Source organism: Argentina silus (genome assembly GCF_951799395.1).
Source record: "Argentina silus genome assembly, chromosome: 9".
Classification (NCBI taxonomy): domain Eukaryota; kingdom Metazoa; phylum Chordata; class Actinopteri; order Argentiniformes; family Argentinidae; genus Argentina; species Argentina silus.
The window spans coordinates 23,155,418-23,161,418 of NC_139663.1; positions in this window are offsets into that span (position 1 = coordinate 23,155,418).

Consider the following 6,001-nt stretch of genomic DNA (forward strand, 5'->3'; position numbering starts at 1 on the left):
GAGGGTGGAGGAGGGGGTGGAGGAGGGGGGGGGCGGTGTCTGGACATTCATTGTGTGAGGAGGAGTAGTGTGAGTGTGTGAGTGAGTGTGTGAGTGAGTGTGTGTGTATGTGTGAGTGTGTGAGTGTGTGAGTGAGTGTGTGAGTGAGTGTGTGTGTATGTGTGAGTGTGTGAGTGAGTGTGATTGAGTGTGTGTGAGTGTGTGTGTGTGTGTGTGTGTGTGAGAGAGTGTGAGTGAGTGTGTGTGTGTGTGTATAATGTTAACGTTTCTGGTCTCTCCCACGCAGCGTTGCCGGCGGTGATACAGGAGAGGAACGGCCTTCATAAGAGGAAGTGACCAGACTAATGTTGATATCTGAGAAGGTTGTGGGACACAAAGAGGTTTTATTGCAACCTGGGGTCCTGACTTACGACACGTCGTTACGAGCCTCCGCTGTTTCTCACAGAATTCATCGTTCCGATACGTGCCAATAAATGTCTCCTGTTCAACCGTGTGTGAGATGTGTTGTCAGTCGTTGCTTTGGACCTGAGAGGGAACAGACAAAGATGGACGCCCCTGATCATTAGATAACAGATCTAACATGTTTGCCATCCTGTATCTATGCCATGATTCACGTTGGAGGAAGAAGAATTGGCATTTAACTGCTGGTCATTGTTCTCCGTGCAAAGAGTCAGCGGCCATTATTGTACGAAGCAATGAACACACTATACTGTCAACTAAGTGGCTGTATTATTTTATATTAGAGAATTGTTTAAGATGAGATCTGTAATGTCAGGCTTAAAATATGATGACATTACTGTGTGTTAGATATGCACCTTGTAAGAAATCATAATGATCATAATCATAATAATGAATTACATTTATAAGGTGCTTTTCATTATACAAGACAAATGTCAAAAAAAAAATATGTCGTAAAATAAAATATACAATTTAAACATTTTAAAAAGTAATATTGTGTTGTAATTTGGAAGGTTCTACTCAGGTTGGTACTTGTGAAAACTACGGTTGCTTTTCCTGTCAATTCCTGTGACACACAAAAGTCAAAAGCAGCTTTTTTATAAAAAAAAAAAAAAAAAAAAAAAAAAAAAAAAATGGATTCCCTTTTACATCAAACACCAACGCAATCCGGTCTCCGTCATGTGTGAGCAAATGTAATTTATTTCTATTCAGTTGTGACCAATTGTAAAGAAACGTTTGAATTAAAGGCACAGAGAAACGACGCGCGCGGGTGTGAAGTCAAACACAGATGAGGTCCGCGAGCCGCCGCCGCGCCGCGTCAGATCGGACGCACTTCTCTGACTGGTGAGGAGGGAGGAAGGCCTCGACTACTGATGCCTACTGGTGGCTTTGCCGGAGCGAGTGGCGTCCGTTCGTGGGGCGGAGGACACGCGTCCGGACGCGCAGGAGGATGGCGCTACCTTTCCAACCGTCGGGCTGGAGGACGTCTATGCTGTGAGCGTCTTGTGTCTCGGACAAACATGATGCCCAGGATAACAGATATATAATATCTATTTCACTGTAAAACAGAAACTAAATATCTACTTCACTGTAAACCAGAAACTAAATATCTACTTCACTGAAATCTCATGTGCATTTGACTACTCCATTGGTCTCTGCTTAATCAGAATCAGAATCAGAATTCTTTTATTTGGCCAAGTATATTTGCACTTACAGGAAATTGACTTGGTGAGGTTGGTGCATGGACATAAAAAACAAATAGCAAATATTGACAAGAAATTTACAAAATAGCAAAATATTAACAAAATAGCAATAACAAATTCACAAATTTACAAAAAAGAGCAGCAGAACAATACATTTTATAGGGTATGTGAGACTAAGTGGCAATGAGGCTAGAGGCTGTGGAATGGTTATGAGGCTAGAGGCTGTGGAGTGGTTATGAGGCTAGAGGCTGTGGAATGGTTGTGAGGCTAGAGGCTGTGGAGTGGTTATGAGGCTAGAGGCTGTGGAGTGGTTGTGAGGCTAGAGGCTGTGGAGTGGTTGTGAGGCTAGAGGCTGTGGAGTGGTTATGAGGCTAGAGGCTGTGGAGTGGTTGTGAGGCTAGAGGCTGTGGAATGGTTGTGGGGCTAGAGGCTGTGGAGTGGTTGTGGGGCTAGAGGCTGTGGAATGGTTATGAGGCTAGAGGCTGTGGAGTGGTTATGAGGCTAGAGGCTGTGGAGTGGTTGTGAGGCTAGAGGCTGTGGAGTGGTTGTGAGGCTAGAGGCTGTGGAGTGGTTGTGAGGCTAGAGGCTGTGGAGTGGTTGTGAGGCTAGAGGCTGTGGAATGGTTGTGAGGCTAGAGGCTGTGGAATGGTTGTGAGGCTAGAGGCTGTGGAGTGGTTATGAGGCTAGAGGCTGTGGAGTGGTTGTGAGGCTAGAGGCTGTGGAGTGGTTGTGGGGCATGAACACTATCAATTAATAGGAGGGATCATGGTTGTCGTTAAAGGTCTGCACTACTCAAAGGTGTGTGTCGAAGATGACATTTCTCCTGTGACCTAGTCCAGGTTAGTCCATAGTCCAGGTTAGTCCATAGTCCAGGTGCATGTGACCTAGTCCAGGTTAGTCCATAGTCCAGGTTAGTCCATAGTCCAGGTTAGTCCATAGTCCAGGTGCATGCACGTTAGACTCAAGCTTTATGCCCTATTTGACTAATTTCCGCCTAAAATTCAGACCCAAACTAAACTGCTTCTAACATTAGAAATATGATGATCAGATGCAAAAGCAGGATGCCATTTGATAGGTAACACCTTGGAGTTGTGTGTGGATATGATCAGATCATAGTTCACAATAACATAGGAGATAAAGGAGATAAAGTCATCAATACTTAAAGCAGAATTGGTCCATCCTGTTTAGGAACTTTAATTAAGAGCATCCACGTCAGTGGAAGTAAAGGTGGGGGGGGGGGGTGATGGTATGATCCAAACCTTTGAGTAAGAGTTGGTACATTCCGACTTCCAGGCCTTTTGCCAGAACCATGACAACCATGACAACCATGACAACCATGACAACCATGACAACCATGACAACCATGACAACCATGACAACCATGTCTGGTGTGCGTTAGCTTTGTCCTCTTTTAGTTTTTTGTCCTTTTTTTTTGTCTTCTTGTTCCTGCCGACTCCAGAATAATCTCTCGTGAGGAGCCGCGGAGGTCATTCATTCATTGGTGCTCCAGAAGCTAATACTCCATCACTGGGTTCCTCTGACCTTTGGAGTGTGAAACACTTAGCTTTGCTAATTCCGCCGCCATTAAACAATTTGCATCGTCGTCGTGGCGATAATGGGTCTTCTGCTTAGCCGGCTAAATGAGGCGTGCTACAGAACTCCACACACTTTGTTTTCCGTACTTCAAACTATCTGCTTAAGTAAAAGGCAGCCATGTTTGTTTAATGAATCACAAAGGAACGCGCCCGAGTTGAGAGGATGGGAGGATGGGAGGAGGGGTGGAGGGAGGATGGGAGGATGGGAGGAGGGGTGGAGGGAGGATGGGAGGATGGGAGGATGGGAGGAGGGGTGGAGGGAGGATGGGAGGATGGGAGGAGGGAGGTTGGGAGGTTGGGAGGAAGGGAGGATGGGAGGAAGGGAGGAGAGGACTATCGGGACACAGGGCATGTCTGGTTTCAGCTCCAGGGCTAATACTCAGTACTAGGCTAATACTAAGCATCACTTATCCATGCTAAACCCTGCTAACCTGCCTTGTCTGACCTGGGGCAGGGAGAGACACCAGCAGATCCTCCACCAAGCCCCCCCAGCATAGAGACAGGGGGGGGAAGGGGGGCAGGGAGAGACACCAGCAGATCCTCCACCAAGCCCCCCCAGCATAGAGACAGGGGGGGGAAGGGGGGCAGGGGAGAGAGACCCACACATGGGGAAAACAGGGAGAGGGAGATGCTGGATGAAGGGGGGCAGGGAGAGAGTGGCTGTGAAAAGCAGGGATTTAGTTTCATTTAAGATTTTATTTTTGAAAATGGATTGAAGAGGAGAGGATAAACGCTTCTCCAGGCCCCGCCTCTCACCTCCGCGTTATTCAACGAGCCATCGCCATCACCATCACATCGAACCTGATGCTTCAGGCTGTTGACCACCTTCAGTCCCAAGGCCGTCTTGCTCCGAGAAGCAGTCTCATGGATCTGAGGAGTTATCAATATATGATTTCAGAAGCAATGAAACCTCAACCCGTATTACATGGATCAATACCTGAAAGGCCAGGTGCAGGAGGGGAGACGTAGCATTGCTGCTATCTAAAGCCCAGAAGCGTTCCCCGGGCCGGCGCTGGAGAGCCATGTGTTTGCAATCATTTGTCTCAACGGCCGAAGTCAGATGAGAGACGATCGGGTCGATACAGAAGAGGGATGACTCTTCCACCGCATCGTCCACACATGTTCTCCTCCCCCATCACACAGCAGCATGTTGACCTTAAAAGGACATGAGAAATGGGAGATGGAAACGTTGCAGTGAATTGCCACTGTGCAGCCGGCCGGGACACGACGCTGGTAGGAATACCCTGTTACTGTGGCATTATTCAGGGCCATAAGCTCTCCTCTGAGGTGGTGGGCAAACTCACCAGGTTGGTTCAAACACAACTCCTCCTGCATCTTACTCTGAGAAAAGGGAAATGTGTTGCAGGCTATTGTTGAGCTGGATGGACATTCGTTTTATCTTCAAAATCTTTTAAAAAAGAAAATGCACGCATGAATGAAGTATGTGGTGAGTCAGAGTGCCTCCAGACAGGGTAGAGTAACATACGGAAAAAGAAATAACACCGGGCAGAATAGTTTATGCTGCTCTCAGGAACTTGAAAGGAACATTTATTACCGTATTTTCAGATGCTGCAGGAGAGGCTCTCATCTTGTTATTCAGCCAAGAGGAATGTGGCTGAAAACCTCATATGAGAGGAGCCTTCGCTGCATACTGTGTGTGTGTGTGTGTGTGTGTGCCTTCGCTGCATACTGTGTGTGTGTGTGTGTGTGTGTGTGTGTGTGTGCCTTCGCTGCATACTGTGTGTGTGTGTGTGTGTGTGTGTGTGTGTGTGCCTTCGCTGCATACTGTGTGTGTGTGTGTGTGTGTGTGTGTGTGTGTGTGTGCCTTCGCTGCGTATTGCGTGTGTGTGTGTGTGTGTGTGCCTTCTCTGCGTATTGCGTGCGTGTGTGTGTGTGTGCGTGCGTGCGTGCGTGTGTGTGTGTGTGTGTGTGTGTGTGTGTGTGTGTGTGTGTGTGTGTGTGTGTGTGTGTACATACGAGTTTAAAACCCTGATATATGACTGCCTCTGCCACAACAAACATCTTCCATTGGATCAGATTTGACAAGGTCGTCAATCCTAATCTCTTCACAGCGGCAGAGTGTGGCCGTTGACAGGTGACGTAGAGAGAGGGCCTGTCAGACACGCCTCAGACGCACGACAACGTAACCAATCATGCTGAGGCTGCAGCTGCCCCATGTTCCTAATTGAAACACCAAAAAAATAAATAAAAGAATAAATAATTTAAAAAAAGAATAAAACCCCCGTGATCCAAGGGGTGCGTCCAGATCGTCTGAAATAGCCTCCTTTCTTCCCCTCCCGGTTCCCCCAGGCCCGTTCACCAATCAGGCCTTGTGACAGTACCATGTACAGTACCAGTCAAAGGTCTGGACACACCTTGCCAAGAGTGTGCAAAGCTGTCATCAAAGCAAACCCACAACCTAAGCGTTGTTAGCGCCATGCTCTACCCACTGAGCCACAGACTTCCCATTGAACACTTAAATGTTGTTATTCGAAGAAAAATATTTCTTACTGTACTGACAGTTTGGCCTATATATAAACTAGGCTGTAGGGTCCAACTGAGAACCTGATTTATGTAATCGTGCAATCATTCGAAAAGAAATATTCAAATTCAATAGAATCGTGATTCATATAGAGTTCTACTTCTAACATTAAAATGTTGCTCATCAAATATTCTGCACCACAATATCGTCCTTGTTTGTATCACGTGTCGACTCTCAGCCTCGCCGGGCAGGACCGACCGCGG